Below are 17,011 nucleotides of genomic sequence, written 5' to 3'. Positions count from 1 at the left end.
CTTTTTTGAGAGTAGATTGCTCACTGTCAGACGCCATCATCCGCCATTTGCCTGCCTCTCGCCTGTCCATCGCCTGCCTTACTCCTATCCATTACCCAACGCTCAAGGTTCACCTCCCGATCGTCCGACAATAGTCAGCAAACTGATCGCCAACTGCCAGTGGAGCACCAGCTGCCTGCTGCTGCCTGGAAGTTCACTGTTACAGTACCTGCAAGTTTGATTACACGTGGCTGCCGCCATTTTGAGAAAAAAGTCAGGCCCTGTAGGACCCCTGGCTGAACTGACTGAGCCCCATCTCCAGAATCCCTCAGCCTGACCGATCACTCCCTGCTTCTGGAGCCCTCACATCGACTGACTGCTCCCTGCCACCAGGACCCCCAGACCAACTGACTGTGCCCTATCACTGGGACCCCAGACTGACTGATTGCACCCGGCCTCCAGGATCCCACAACCACACCAAACACACCGGACTTCCAGGACCCCCACTGGACCAACTGCATCCCGTCTCCAGAACCTCCAGCTGACCACGTCCACCCCTGAGCTGCAGCTCCCCATTTGCCACCACATTTCGAAGCCAGAGGGGCCATCTTGGATAATCCTGGAAGCCGTAGCTCCGATATTTGAGTGGGGCAAATCCCATCCTGCAACGCCTGCTGGAGGCTTGAAGCTCATTGTCAGGTACCTCTCATGCATCAGGCTACTGAACACTGGGAGGTTTCATTAGTATATAACTGTTATACAGTAGATTTTTCTTTTTTCTCCTATAAAAAAATTTAAGTTTTTATTTCTTTACTTTTCTTGCTTTCTTTTCCTTTTGTTTACCTGTTCCCTCAGAGTCTCTTTCTCCCCTTTTTGCATGTGAACATCCGATTTCTTTTGATTACACACTCACCCTTTCTATTTTCTAGAACTTCTGTATATTCTTTTCTTATCCCATTAACAACCACATTCTACATCCCTCTGCATCCTCTTCGTCCTCCATTAGAAACTGCAGACCTTATTGCAAACGTGTTTGTTTTACCGAAGATAATATTTGAACTCATTTTGTTTATTATGACAATTTTGTTATTGTCCCCATAGGAGCTATTTGGTCTAGGATTGCATAGTGTCTGAATTGGGCACTGCTAATATTGATCTCCCCTTAAAGAAAGGGTTTTGGAAACCTATAGGGTCACTATAAGCCTACAGAGGGAAATCTGCAATACCCCAGATCTGCACTGCTAGAGGGGAAGATACATGAACAACATGAAAAAACAAGGGAAGAAAATGATCCAAACAAATCTAGATTCTATATTAATAGAATCCAATGACAGTATGTTAGAAGAAATGTCAGAAAAGGACTTCAGATTATACATGATTAAGATGATTCGCGAAGCAAAGGATGAGATAAGAGAGCAAATGCAGGCAATGAATGATAATACCAATAAGCTGAAAGAGCACCTGCAGGAAGCAAAAGATCATTTCAACAAAGAGATAGAGATTCTCAAAAAAGAAAAAAGAAAAAAAAAAAACAACAAAAAACAAATGGAAATCCTTGAAATGAAGGAGACAATAAACCAAATAAAAAACTCAATGGAAAGCATCACCAACAGACTAGACCACTTGGAAGACAGAACCTCAGACATTGAAGACAAAATATTTAAGCTTGAAAATAAAGTTGCCCAAACAGAGAAGATGGTAAGAAATCATGAACAGAATCTCCAAGAACTATGGGACATCATGAAAAGACCAAATTTAAGAATTATTGGGATTGAGGAAGGCACAGAGATACAAACCAAAGGAATGAACAACCATTCAATGAAATAATATCAGGAAATTTCCCAAATCTAAAGAATGAAATGGAAAATCAAATACAAGAAGCTTACAGAACACCAAATGCACAGAATCACAACAGATCCACACCAAGGCACATTATAATGAAAATGCCTAACATTCAAAATAAAGATAGGATTTTGAAGGCCGCGAAAGAAAAGCATCAGATTGTATATAGGGGGAGACCAATACGGATAGCAGCCGACTTCTCAACCCAGCCTCTAAAAGCTAGAAGGGCCTGGACCAACATATTTCAAGCTCTGAAAGAACATGGTTGCCAACCAAGAATCCTATACCCAGCAAAACTAACCTTCAGATTTGAAGATGAAATAAAATCCTTCCATGATAAACAAAAGTTAAAAGAATTTACAAATAGAAAGCCTGCACTACAGAATGTTCTCAACAAAATATTCCATGAGGAGAAAATGAAAAACAACAATGTAGGTCAGCAAAGGGAGGAACTACCTTAGAGAAAAACCACTTGAAGGAGAAACCAAGCCAACTTAAAAACCAAAAATAAGCCAAATGACTGGGAATACAAATCATTTCTCAATAATAACCCTGAACGTTAATGGCCTAAACTCATCAATCAAAAGACATAGACTGGCAGAATGGATTAAAAAGAAAGACCCAACAATATGCTGCCTGCAAGATACTCATCTCATAGAAAAAGACATCCACAGACTAAAGGTGAAAGAATGGGAGAAAACCTACCACGCACATGGACTCAGTAAAAAAGCGGGGGTTTCCATCCTTATATCAGATAAAGTGAACTTCAAGTCAAAGTTAGTCAGAAGGGATAAAGAAGGACATTTCATACTGCTTAAGGGAAACGTAAATCAGGAAGACATAACGATAGTAAATATTTATGCCCCAAACAATGGTGCATCCCTGTACATCAAACAAATCCTTCTCAATTTCAAGAATCACATAGACCACAACACAATAATTCTGGGTGACTTTAATGCACTTTGTCACCACTAGATAGATCTTCAAAACAAAATCCAACCAAAGAAATCATAGAACTCAATAACACAATCAATAACCTAGACTTAATAGATATATATAGAATATTCCATCCATCAACGAGCAGATACACTTTCTTCTCAGCAGCACATGGAACCTTCTCCAAAATAAACCATGTGTTATGCCACAAAGCAGCCCTTAGGAAATGCAAAAAAAATAGAGATACTGCCTTGTGTTCTATCAGATCATAATGGACTGAGAGTAGAAATCAATGACAATAAAAAAGGGAAATTACTCCAACACTTGGAGACTAAATAATATGCTATTGAATGAAACATGGATAACAAAAAACATCAGGGAGGAGATTAAAAAATTCTTAGAGGCTAATGAGAATGATGATACAACATATCAAAATCTCTGGGACACTATGAAAGCAGTACTAAGAGGAAAATTCATTGCATGGAGCGCATTCTAGAAAAGAATGAAAAGTCAACAACTAAATGACCTAACATTACAGCTCAAAGCCCTAGAAAAAAAAAGAACAGAATAACAGCAAAAGTAGTAGAAGACAGGAAATAATTAAAATCAGAGGTGAAATCAATGAAATCGAAACAAAAGAAACTATTCAAAAAATTGACAAAACAAAAAGTTGGTTCTTTGAGAAAGTAAACAAAATAGACAAACCCTTAGCCACACTAACAAAGAGAAGGAGAGAGAAGACTCAAATTACTAAAATACGTGATGCAAAAGAAAATATCTCAACAGACAACACTGAGATACAGAACATAATGAGAAGCTACTTTGAAAATCTGTATTCCAACAAAACAGAAACTACCGAAGACATTGACAAATTTCTACAGACATATGCTCCTCCCAAACTGAACCAGGAGGACATATACAATTTAAACAGATCAATGTCAAGCAATGAAATAGAAGAAGCCATTAAAAACCTACCATCTAAGAAAAGCCCGGGACCAGACGGATTCTCAGCTGAGTTCTACAAGACCTTCAAAGAAGAACTCATTCCAATACTTCTCAAAGTATTCCAGGAAATAGAAAAGGAGGGTACCCTACCGAACTCATTCTATGAAGCTAATATCACCCTCATACACAAACCAGGAAAAGACACATCAAGGAAAGAAAATTTTAGACCAATATCCTTGATGAATATAGATGCAAAGATCCTTAACAAAATATTGGCAAACTGTATTCAAAAACATATGATGAAAATTGTGCACCACGATCAAGTGGGGTTCATTCCTGGAATGCAAGGATGATTCAACATCTGTAAATCAATAAACGTAATCCATCATGTCAATAGACTTAAGGATGAGAATCATATGGTTATTTCAATTGACACAGAAAAAGCATTTGACAAAATACAACACCCCTTCATGCTCAAAACACTAGAAAAAATAGGGATAGTAGGAACATACCTGAACATTGTAAAGGGTATTGATGCTAAGCCCATGGCCAACATCATTCTTAATGGAGAAAAACTGAAACCATTCCCTTTAAAAACGGGAACAAGACAGGGATGTTCTCTTTCACCACTTCTATTCAACATTGTCCTCGAAACTCTAGCCAGAGCAATTAGGCAGACTAAAGAAATTAAAGGGATACGAATAGTAAAAGAGGAACTTAAGCTGTCACTGTTTGCGGATGACATGATCCTATATTTAGAGGATCCAAAAACCTCCTCCAGAAAACTTCTAGACGTCATCAATGAATTCAGCAAAATAGCAGCCTATAAAATCAACATGCATAAATCTAAAGCATTTTTATACGCAAGCGACGAAACAGCTGAAAGGGAAATGAGGAAAACAACTCCATTTGCAATAACCTCAAAAAAAATAAAATACTTGGGCATCAATCTAACCAAAGAGGTAAAAGATCTCTACAATGAAAACTACAAAACATTGAAGAAAGAAATTAAGGAAGACCTTAGAAGATGAAAAGATCTCCCATGTTCTTGGATAGGCAGAATTAATATTGTCAAAATGACCATACTACCAAAAGTGCTATACAGATTCAATGCAATTCCAATTAAAATCCCAATGACCTATCTTACAGAAATAGAGCAAGCAATCATGAAATTTATCTGGAAGAATAAGAAACCCAGAATAGCTAAAGCAATCCTTAGCAGGAAGAAAGAAACAGGGGATATCGCAATACCAGAACTTCAACTATACTACAAAGCAATAGTAACAAAAACGGCATGGTATTGGCACCAAAATAGACAGGTAGATCAATGGTACAGAATAGAGGACATGGACACAAACCCAAATAAATACAATTTTCTCATACTAGACAAAGGTGCCAAAAACATGCAATGGAGAAAAGCTAGCCTCTTCAACAAATGGTGCTGGGAAAACTGAAAATTCATATGCAACAGAATGAAACTATACCCCTATCTCTCACCCTGCACAAAACTCAACTCACAGTGGATCAAGGACCTTGAAATCGGACCAGAGACCCTGCATCTTATAGAAGAAAAAGTAGGTCTAAATCTTCACCTTTTTGGCTTAGGATCAGACTTCCTTAACAGGACTCCCATAGCACAAGAAATAAAAGCAAGAATCAATAACTGGGATAGATTCAAACTAAAAAGTTTTCTCTCAGCAAAGGCAACTATCAGCAAAGTGAAGAGAGAACCTACAGAGTGGGAGAAAATCTTTACCACTCATACTTCAGATAGAGCACTAATTTCAGGAATATATAAAGAACTCAAAAAACTCTACACCAAGAATACAAATAACCCAATCAACAAATGGGCTAAGGATATGAACAGACACTTCACAGAAGAAGATGTACAAGCAATCAACAAATGTATGAAGAAATGTTCACCATCTTCAGTAATAAGAGAAATGCAAATCAAAACTACACTAAGATTCCATCTCACCCCAATTAGAATGGTGATTATCAAGAATACAAGCAACAATAGGTATTGGAGAGGATGTAGGGAGAAAGGTACACTCATACATTGCTGGTGGGACTGCAAATTAGTACAGCCACTCTGGAAAGCAATGTGGAGATTCCTTAGAAAACTTGGAATGGACCTACCATTTGACCCAGCAATCCCACTCCTCGGCCTATACCCAAAGGATTTAAAATCAGCATACTACAGAGATACAGCCACATCATTGTTCATAGCTGCTCAATTCACAATAGCCAGACTATGGAACCAACCTATATGACCTGCAATTGATGAATGGATAAAGAAACTGTGGTGTATATATATATATATATATATATATATATATATATATATATATACAATGGAATATTACTTAGCCATAAAGAATAATAAAATTATGGCATTTGCAGGAAAATGGATGAAATTGGAGAATATCATGTTAAGTGAGATAAGCCAATCTCAAAAATCCAAAAGACGAATGATCTCACTGATAAGCGGATGATGACATGTAATGGGGGGCGGGAGGGGGGCAAGAATGGAGGAAGGAGGGACTGTATAGAGGGAAAAGAGAGGTGGGAGGGGTGGGGGGGAAGGAAAAAATAATGGAATGAATCAAACATCATTACTCTATGTAACTGTATGAATATGCAAATGGTATGCTGTTACTCCATGTACAAACCGAAACAACATGTATCCCATTTGTTTACAATAAAAATAAATTTTAAAAAAGTGAAATGAAGAAAATTTTAACATATATTACAGTTATATAATTTTCCCTAGATTTAGGAATGTATTAGAATTATTTCTGTTACTGTTAGCTTTGCAGCACTGATCCTGAAGTAGAAATATGCATACACACTGTCTCTCTCCAACCCCCTCTTCCCCATATTGATATAAAAGGATGAAAAAAATGATTTATTGATTTTATTGTGGGCATATAATTAGCATTATGTATTATACATGTTGATATATATTATGACTATAGAATTGTGATTATTATATAAAAATTATATAACAAGAAAATGAAACAATAGTGATGCTTAAGCCTGAAGTAAGATATATTTACATAATTCTAATAATATAAATATATACTTTGGATTTAAACATAAATTGTCACATTATTATGTGTGGAGGTTTGTGGAAAGGTAATAGGAATTTAGGCTAAAATCATCATTTACCATATTTAGAAGTCACTAGATAATATGAAAAATTTTAAGTTAGTAAATGACAGAATGAACTTATTATTTAGAAATATGGAGGCAAATGCCAGAAAAAACACCTGAAGCCACTGGGTCCCAAGGACATTTGGGAGGAGTGAAAGAAGTGAGTGGTGTTTTTCATCATGTGTCTTTTATAAAGTGTTTCTGATTCTTCAACTGTATGTTCCTATTACTTGGATAGAAATATCAACTCATTGAATCAGTCTTCTGAACAACTCATTTGAGGAAGGTTTGGGGTAGTTTTTGAGATCATCTGAGACTTATTCCTAGAGTTATATTAAAGAGTCCAGTTCTTGGAATGGATTATGCCCTAGGTGCTTTGCAGAATCAGGGGTCCTTCTTTCTGGGTGTTGAGTGCCTAAGGTAGTAGGTGCTGAAGTGGCGGTTCTGGAAGTTGTCAGTGGAGGGCAAACACTGCAGTCGCCTGGCTGCTATGAAGGGCATTTCTGGCAATCTTCCCCCAAGTGCTGATATATTTTCATAGAATGCATAACCACAACACTATATGCGGTATAGTCTGTTTTTATTTTTTTAATTTTTTTAACCCTCAGGGCTTTGGAACACAGTAAGCATCAACAGATATTTGTTGAATAGGGTTATTATTTGATAAAGGCTGAGGAGTAAAATCTACCTTGGGCATTCATTTTGTCTTTCCAGTGTTACTTTGATTTAAAAAAAATTAATTTAGTTTCTGTAATATAATTAGGTAAAATATTTAGTTAACATGATATAATCCAATTTCAGGACATTAATGGAAAAGGAAGGAAATCATTTCAACAAGGAGCCCAGTAGACACTCAGCTCCACAAGAACACTAATTTTTAAAGCATGGTGTATGGGTTGTTTGCTAGCAGGCAATTATGATTTTGCTGTTTTGAAATTATATGTTCTTCAACAAGTTCAAAGCACTTGCCACACTTAAAATTCTCACAATAGAGTGACAAAGTATTAAGTCCTGGGAATTCTTAAACATTTTTTATAGATGGAAAAAATGAAAAGTCAGAGTAATACCACCACCTAAGTAAGTGAAGGTGATATGAAATGCTAGTGGAGTTTAGAGCCAAAGGCAGCCTTCATCCTCCAGTCTTGCTCTTCAACCAACAGGGATTTATCTGACTTCTAGCCAATGTTTTCTTTCAGTTTTTAGGTAAATCTTCTATTTCACTACTTTCCTTATTATTATTTTACTCTATTTTCAGTTACCTGCTTGTTTTATGGTTTTATGTCCTCTCAAATAGTTTTCCCTGTGCATTTTTCCATGGTATCTTTTCTCCTCCTCCTCCTCCTCCTCCTCCTCCTCCTCCTCTTCTTCTTTTAACTTTCTTCTCTTTATTTTCTGGCTCATTGGAACATTTATTTTTTTATCTTGTCCTTCTTCCATAATCTAAAGGATATGCTCTATTTGGATCTTTGATGAACTAAGAATCCCCATTTGGATTAGGTCCAGAGTGATGAAATTGTAGTTGAATTGTCAACAGTTAGAGTTCTACAATGTTATTGTTTTGAGAAAAGACAAAAGACACTGGATAGGTGACTCCCAAATCACAGATGGGGTACTGAGATGGGGACCTGACATGGGCACTGAGATGGGAAAACAATGTGAGCTATGGGAGGCCTGTGAGGACAGAGGAGGGATGGTAAAACCTCAATTCTAAATACCCCCTGTGGTTAAGTATACCTGAAACCCAGTGGGAGACTCATGAAAAAGACCCAAACAATTCTTGAAGAGAAGTAAGAGTTAACCATCAAGGAATGACAGAGAGTCCCAATCATAGATTGTGTTTAAGAGTTCTCAGAATTGTAGGGTGCACACAGTAGGGTACACAATTCAGATACTTGATCCTTAATGCATTGTTGCTAATGGACATAGTAAAAGTGGAAGAGGGATAATGCTATGACTTACAGGGAAGCATCTTTGAATGGGAATTTCCACTTCACTTTTGTGCTATAGTAGTTGAAAGGCACCAAGGTTACAAATTCCTGGGAGAATTAAAGAATTATACCAGGAAGAAGCCTAAATTTCCCTTGACTGTTTTGTCCCAGGAATTTACTGGTTCTACACTACAGCTGGCAGCAGATGATTTTGAGTAAAACCTAATATGATTATCTTTTCTTCACTGCAGCAGCTCAATTTTTAAGTTGATTAGTAGAACCAAAGTCAGGTGATAGGGTAGGATACGTATGTTCAACTTCACATGCATGAGGACCACTATTTTGTGGAAATCCTCCTCTTTCAGTGTTATGCTGCGTTGTATGTCCAATAAATATTTATCAGAGAGGGCTGACATCATAAAAGCTTAACACATCTTCTCAAGAAATTGATGTTATTGAATATAGCATGACAAGTTCCAAAACAACACTGGAATGGCATTGCTTTTAAATATCTGTGAATATGACAGTGACAGAGAAGTATATAGAATCTCTTCTAACACCCAGAGTTAAGACTAGTTACCATTTTACAACTGAATTTGTCTATGTGACTATATTGATTAATTTGTGTTCATCTATGGAAACAAGATCTGTACTATTTAGAAATGTCAATGTATACGTTATGTTTCTTTTAAAATGAGTTACCAGGAAAGGTCCTGGAGACAGACCCCTCCACCCGGGACATGTGTTAAGGGTAGAGATCAATGAAATATTTGCATTATGTAGTGTAAGTGGTTTGCCCACCACATTTGCCTGTGTGCTGCCTACTCACTGCTTTTTCTGGAAGGGCTGTCCTTAGGCTGTTGGGTATGACTTGGCCTTAGTGCAAAGGAAATAGTGAATGCCAGGGAATTTTGTCCTTGAGAGTCAGTCCTTAGCTAACTACTGACAGGTGCAAGGCAAAACATACTCAAATTCTTGCCCCTTATAGGACAGTGGACCTGCACTATTTCCAGAAATCTGATGCAGGATTGAGCTAAAACTCCATTCTCCAAGGAGATTCTATCACATCTCCTTTCCTACTTTCTTAAGTTTCACATGAATCACATCTCATGGTCTGCTTCCTAGGAACCCCAACCTCAGACATGTACCATATAGAATTGTAATTGTAGATCTGAACAAAATTTCCATTCTGTAGTCTATTTTTTTAAATCAACATTTATGTTTATTTTTCTTACAAAAAATTGCTAAATGGTCTTTGAGAGGGTTTTAGAATAGGAATGCATTTTTAACAATTCTTGGCATGTTTAAGTAAAACCCCAATATTGTCTATTAGCAGGTTATTTGCTAATAAATGAGAGACCTGAGTTATTTTTATTCTTGGGAAGGGAATTCATTTTCCCCTTAGCATTCAGATTCATGAATCTACTTTGTAATTTGTAAATAAATTACTTCCTATAGCACAATTTATTTTAGTGGACTTGGAAGCGGCACTGAAAATATATCTGGCATTTGCATAAATGTATAAATAAAAAAGGAAAGGGGAAATGAGAGCTGGGGAAGGCTGCTAATATTTATTGAGAATTTACCCTGTAGAAGACATTATATATGTAATCTGAAGAAGAAAAGGTTGAGGAACTTGCCCCAAGATTATATAAGTAGTGAATAGTGAGCCAGGAATTTAAGCCAGAACAGAAAGAAATGAAGCTGTTTTGTAGTTTAGGGGAAACCTGTGCACTTACATGATATGGAAATACTGGTTTTAGTATCTTCACATTGGTCTTCTTGGCCTGTTTTCTTTAGTAGTTTTATAGACTTCTTCACCCTGTCTAGTTTTTTCCATTCTCAGCCAAAGGGCTATGTTGGGTTTCAGTGGACTACTGCCATCCCTCTGCTCATTCTCTTCTGCATGTGAGGACCAACCCTGGTGCCCCTAGAGAGATATGGTGTGTCTGTGTCATCAGAATACAGCAATGGTTTCCCAAGGACTTTTTATGGTCTTATAGGCTCTCCATCCGTTGATGGAATGTCTACCTTTGTCAGTTGCTAATAGTGCTCCTTTGCTTAAATCCGTACTTTTGGCTTAAGAGGTTAGACCAATTTGCCTTTGATTCATGCACAAGCCAGACTTGGACCCTGGTTACCCTCCTGACATTCCTGGGTAAAGATGGGTTGATCAGTGTGCCCTTTCTATGTGATGCCCTCCTGGGCTGCAGTGTGTGAATCCTTACCAAGATAGAGAAGGCCATCTCAGGCCCTACTCAGACACTCAGCAGGGTATCTCTGAATATCTGTGGATGGCTGTAATCTATGTTTTCATGTGAATATTTATATGGTTATTTCTTCTCCTCAAATGATCTCTTGGGCAGTTTCCTTGTAGTTTTCTGCTATTTGATAATTTTGTGTTTATGGAACTGAAGCTTCAGAGTTCAAAACTTAGAACTGGAAGCAACTTCAAAGGTTATCTAACCCTCTTTAATTTGTCCAAATCATGATGTAAATAATTTTATAATTACAATTTTTTTGAATTTTCAGTTCAGGAAACTTTGAGAACAGAGAAAACAAAAACAAAGATCATATATGAATGAATTCTGCATGTGAAATGACATGAATCTTGGGGAGATGGGAGGAATCCTATGTTGAGACTTAGGGTCAATATATATAGTACTAAGAGGTGATTAGACCATGAGCATTCCTTCTCCAGGAACTCCAGGAATAGGATTAAAGTCTTTATAAAAGAGAATTCATGGAATGCTGAATGTCTTGCCCTTGTAATCTTTCTTTCTGGTGGTAACTGCTCTGAATATTTTGACATACATATTTAAAAGAAATATTGTTAAATGTTTGCAATTCAAAAATATAGTATCAGCATTTAGTTTTATATATTTTTAAAAGGTATCTTAATTAAGCATCTTATACAGAAATGTATTCTCATTGTTAAAAATTTTGTCAATATAGATACATTGGAATTTCTCCCTAACCTCTCTTCCTTGCCTACCTCCCCCATCTATTTTCTCCTGGACATAATCACTATGATCAATTTGGTGTGCTTTCTTTCATATTGATTTCTCTATAATGTATATAGAAATATTTAGTCTTGGATCCAAGATGGCGACCTAGAGGGAGACTGCACCCCCGGTCGCTCCAGAACCCAGGAGTTAAGAGGGGGAGGCATTGAGAGACTCGGACTGAAATAGAGCCACAGGTGAGTCTGCCCACTGGGTAAAGCTCAGCCCGGGTGGCAGGCCCAGATAGAGGTGGCTTATTGGAGCCGGGCAGGGCAGCTAGAGTCTTCCCAAGGTAGCCTTCCACACTCCGGCAGTGGGCTCTTCCCACACGGCCAGCTGCACGGTGCAGGCCCACAGTGAGAGCATTTCCGCACAGAGCCAGTTCCAAACCGTGGAACCAGTAGGGGGCTAGGGGCAGTTTTCTTCGGATGAGCTGCTTTATCAGATTCCTCCAAGACAACAGGCTACTGAAGGCTGGGAGGTGATACACTGGAAATCTACTGGGACACTATAAGCCAATAGCGGGAAACTGCAATATCTCAGGGTCCCACTGACAACTGACCAATATGAGAAAACAAGGGAAGCAAATGTCCCAAACAAACCTAGATACTACATCAATAAAACCCAATGACAGCACAGCAGAAGAAATGTCAGAAAGGGAGTTCAGAATGTACGTAATTAAAACGATCAGGGAAGCTAATGAGGAGATGAAAGAGCAAATGCAGGCATTGAAGGAGGAGATGAAAGAGCAAATGCAGGCATTAAATGATCGCACCAATCAACAGTTAAAAGACCAAATACGGGAAGCAAGAGATCATTTCAATAAAGAGTTAGAGATACTGAAAAAAAACCAAACTAAATTCCTTGAAATGAAGGAAACAATAAACCAAGTTAAAAACTCCATAGAAAGCATAACCAATAGGATAGAACACCTGGAAGACAGAACCTCAGACATTGAAGACAAATTATTTAATCTTGAAAGCAAAGTTGGCCAAACAGAAAGATGGTAAGAAATCATGAACAGAATCTACAAGAATTATGGGATATCATGAAAAGGCCAAATTTAAGAATTATTGGGATTGAGGAAGGCTTAGAGAAACAAACCAAAGGAATGAACAATCTATTCAATGAAATAATATCAGAAAATTTCCCAAATCTGAAGAATGAAATGGAAAACCAAGTACAAGAGGCTTATAGAACTCCAAACATACAAAATTACAACAGACCCACACCAAGGCACATTATAATGAAAATACCTAACATACAAAATAAAGACAGAATTTTAAAGGCCGCGAGAGAAAAGAATCAAATTACATTCAGGGGGAAACCAATAAGAATATCAGCAGATTTTTCAATCCAGACCCTAAAAGCTAGAAGGGCCTGGAACAACATTTACCAAGCCCTGAAAGAAAATGGATGCCAACCAAGAATCTTATACCCACCAAAACTTACCTTCAAATTTGACGATGAAATAAGATCCTTCCATGATAAACAAAAGCTAAAGGAATTTACAAAAAGAAATCCAGCATTACAGAACATTCTCAGCAAAATATTCCATGAGGAAGAGATGAAAAACAACGATGCAAATCAGCAACAGGAGGTGCTAGCCTAAAGGAATAGCCAAATAAAGGAGAAACCAAATCATGTCAAAAACAAATATGAGTCAATTGACTGGGAATACAAATCATATCACAATAATAACCCTGAATGTTAATGGCCTAAATTCATCAATCAAACAACATAGACTGGCAGATTGGATTAAAAAGAAAAATCCAACAATATGCTGCCTGCAAGAGACTCATCTCATAGAAAGAGACACCCATAGACTAAAGGTGAAAGGATGGGGAAAAACATACCATGCACACGGACACAGCAAAAAAGCTGGATATCCATCCTCATCTCAGATAATGTGGACTTCAAACCAAAACTAGTCAGAAGGGATAAAGAAGGACATTACATGCTGCTTAAGGGAAGCATAAATCAGCAAGACATAACAATCATAAATATTTATGCCCCGAACATTGGCTCATCCACGTACGTCAAACAAAACCTTCTCAATTCCAGAAATCAAATAGACCACAACACAATCATACTAGGCGATTTTAACACACCTCTCTCACCACTGGATAGATCGTCCAAACAAAAATTGAATAAAGAAACTATAGATCTCAACAACACAATCAGCAATTTAGACTTAACGGACATATATAGAATATACCATCCAACAAAGAACGAATACACTTTCTTCTCAGCAGCACATGGATCCTTCTCTAAAATAGACCATATTTTATGCCACAAAGCTACTGTTAGCAAATACAAGAAGATAGAGATACTACCTTGTATTCTATCAGATCATAATGGATTGAAATTAGAAATAAATGACAGAATAAAAAACAGAAATTTCTCCAATACCTGGAGACTAAATAATACACTATTATATGATGAATGGATAACAGAAGACATCAGGAGGGAAATAAAAAAAATTCTTAGAAGTAAACGAGAACAAAGACACATCATATCAAAATCTCTGGGACACTATGAAAGCAGTACTTAGAGGAAGATTTATTTCATGGGGTGCATTCAAAAAAAGAAGTAGAAATCAACAAATAAATGACTTAACACTACAGCTCAAAGCACTAGAAAAAGAATAGCAGACCAATACCAAAAGTAGTAGAAGACAGGAAATAGTTAAAATCAGAGCCGATCAACGAAATTGAAACAAAAGAAACAATCGGAAAAATTAACAAAATAAATAGTTGGTTCTTTGAAAAAATAAATAAAATTGATAAACCCTTAGCCACACTAACAAAGAGAAAGAGGGAGAAAACTCAAATTACTAAAATTCGGAATGAACAAGGAAACATCACAACAGACACGAGTGAAATACAAAACATAATTAGAAGCTATTTCGAAAATCTATACTCCAACAAAACTGAAAACCTCGAAGACATCAACAAATTTCTAGAGACATATGAACTACCTAAACTGAACGAGGAGGACATACACAACTTAAATAAACCAATTTCAAGCAATGAAATAGAAGAGGTCATCAAAAGTCTACCAACAAAGAAAAGTCCAGGACCAGACGGGTTCTCAGCCGAGTTCTACAAAACCTTTAAAGAAGAGCTCATTCCAATACTCCTCAAACTATTCCATGAAATAGAAGAGGAGGGAACCCTACCAAACTCGTTCTATGAAGCCAATATTACCCTGATACCTAAACCAGACAGAGACACATCGAGGAAAGAAAATTTCAGACCAATATCCTTAATGAACATCGATGCAAAAATTCTCAACAAAATTTTAGCAAATCGCATACAAATATATATTAAAAAGATAGTGCACCACGATCAAGTGGGTTTTATCCCAGGGATGCAAGGTTGGTTCAACATTCGGAAATCAATAAATGTCATTCACCATATCAACAGACTTAAAGTTAAGAATCACATGATTATTTCAATAGATGCAGAAAAAGCATTTGATAAAATACAGCATCCCTTCATGCTCAAAACACTAGAAAAAATTGGGGTAGTGGGAACATTCCTAAACATTATAAAGGCAATCTACGCTAAGCCCATGGCTAATATCATTCTAAATGGTGAAAAACTGAAAGCGTTCCCCCTAAAAACTGGAACAAGGCAGGGATGCCCTCTTTCACCGCTTCTATTCAACATCGTCCTTGAGACTCTAGCCAGAGCAATCAGAACAAACCAAAGAAATTAAAGGGATACGAATAGGAAAAGAAGAACTCAAACTATCCCTGTTCGCTGATGACATGATTATATATTTATAGGAACCTGGAAATTCCACCAGAAAACTTTTAGAACTCATAAGTGAATTCAGTAAAGTAGCAGGTTACAAGATCAATGCTCATAAATCCAATGCATTTTTATACATAAGTGATGAATCTTCAGAAAGAGAAATTAGGAAAACTACCCCATTCACAATAGCATCGAAAAAATAAATTACTTGGGAATCAATCTCACAAAAGAGGTGAAAGACCTCTACAATGAGAACTACAGAACACTAAAGAAAGAAATTCAAGAAAACCTTAGAAGATGGAAAGATCTCCCATGTTCCTGGATAGGCAGAATTAATATCGTCAAAATGGCTATACTACCTAAAGTGCTATACAGATTCAATGCAATTCCAATTAAAATCCCAATGATGTACCTTGCAGAAATAGAGCAAGCAATTATGAAATTCATCTGGAAGAATAAAAAACCTAGAATAGCTAAAGCAATCCTCAGTAGCAAGAGCGAAGTAGGGGGTATTGCAATACCAGATCTTCAACTCCACTACAAAGCAATAGTAACAAAAACGGCATGGTATTGGTACCAAAATAGACAGGTAGATCAATGGTACAGAATAGAGGACATGGACACAAACCCAAATAAATACAATTTTCTCATACTAGACAAAGGTTCCAACAATATGCAATGGAGAAAAGATAGCCTCTTCAACAAATGGTGCTGGGAAAACTGGAAAACTATATGCAATAGAATGAAATTAAACCCCTATCTCTCACCCTACACAAAACTCAACTCAAAATGGATCAAGGACCTCGGAATCAGATCAGAGACCCTGCACCTTATAGAAGAAAAAGTAGGTCCAAATCTTCAACTTGTTGGCTTAGGATCAGACTTCCTTAATAGGACTCCCATAGCACAAGAAATAAAAGCAAGAATCAACAACTGGGATAGATTCAAACTAAAAAGCTTTCTCTCAGCAAAGGAAACTATCAGAAATGTGAAGAGAGAGCCTACAGAGTGGGAGAATATTTTTGCCAACCATACCTCAGATAGAGCGCTAATTTCCAGAATATATAAAGAACTCAAAAAACTCTACACGAAGAATACAAATAATCCAATCAACAAATGGGCTAAGGAAATGAACAGACACTTCACAGAAGAAGATGTACAAGTAATCAACAGATATATGAAAAAATGTTCAACATCCCTAGTAATAAGGGAAATGCAAATCAAAACTACCCTAAGATTTCATCTCACCCCAATTAGAATGGCGATTATCAAGAATACAAGCAACAATAGGTGTTGGCGAGGATGTGGTGAAAAAGGAACACTCATACATTGCTGGTGGGGTTGCAAATTAGTGTAGCCACTCTGGAAAACAGTGTGGAGATTCCTCAGAAAGCTTGGAATGGAAACACCATTTGACCCAGCTATCCCACTCCTTGGCCTATACCCAAAGGACTTAAAA

Source organism: Sciurus carolinensis, chromosome 6 (genome assembly GCF_902686445.1).
Source record: "Sciurus carolinensis chromosome 6, mSciCar1.2, whole genome shotgun sequence".
Taxonomy (NCBI): domain Eukaryota; kingdom Metazoa; phylum Chordata; class Mammalia; order Rodentia; family Sciuridae; genus Sciurus; species Sciurus carolinensis.
The sequence above is the reverse complement of the archived record's forward strand: the minus strand, read 5'-3'. Positions refer to the sequence as shown.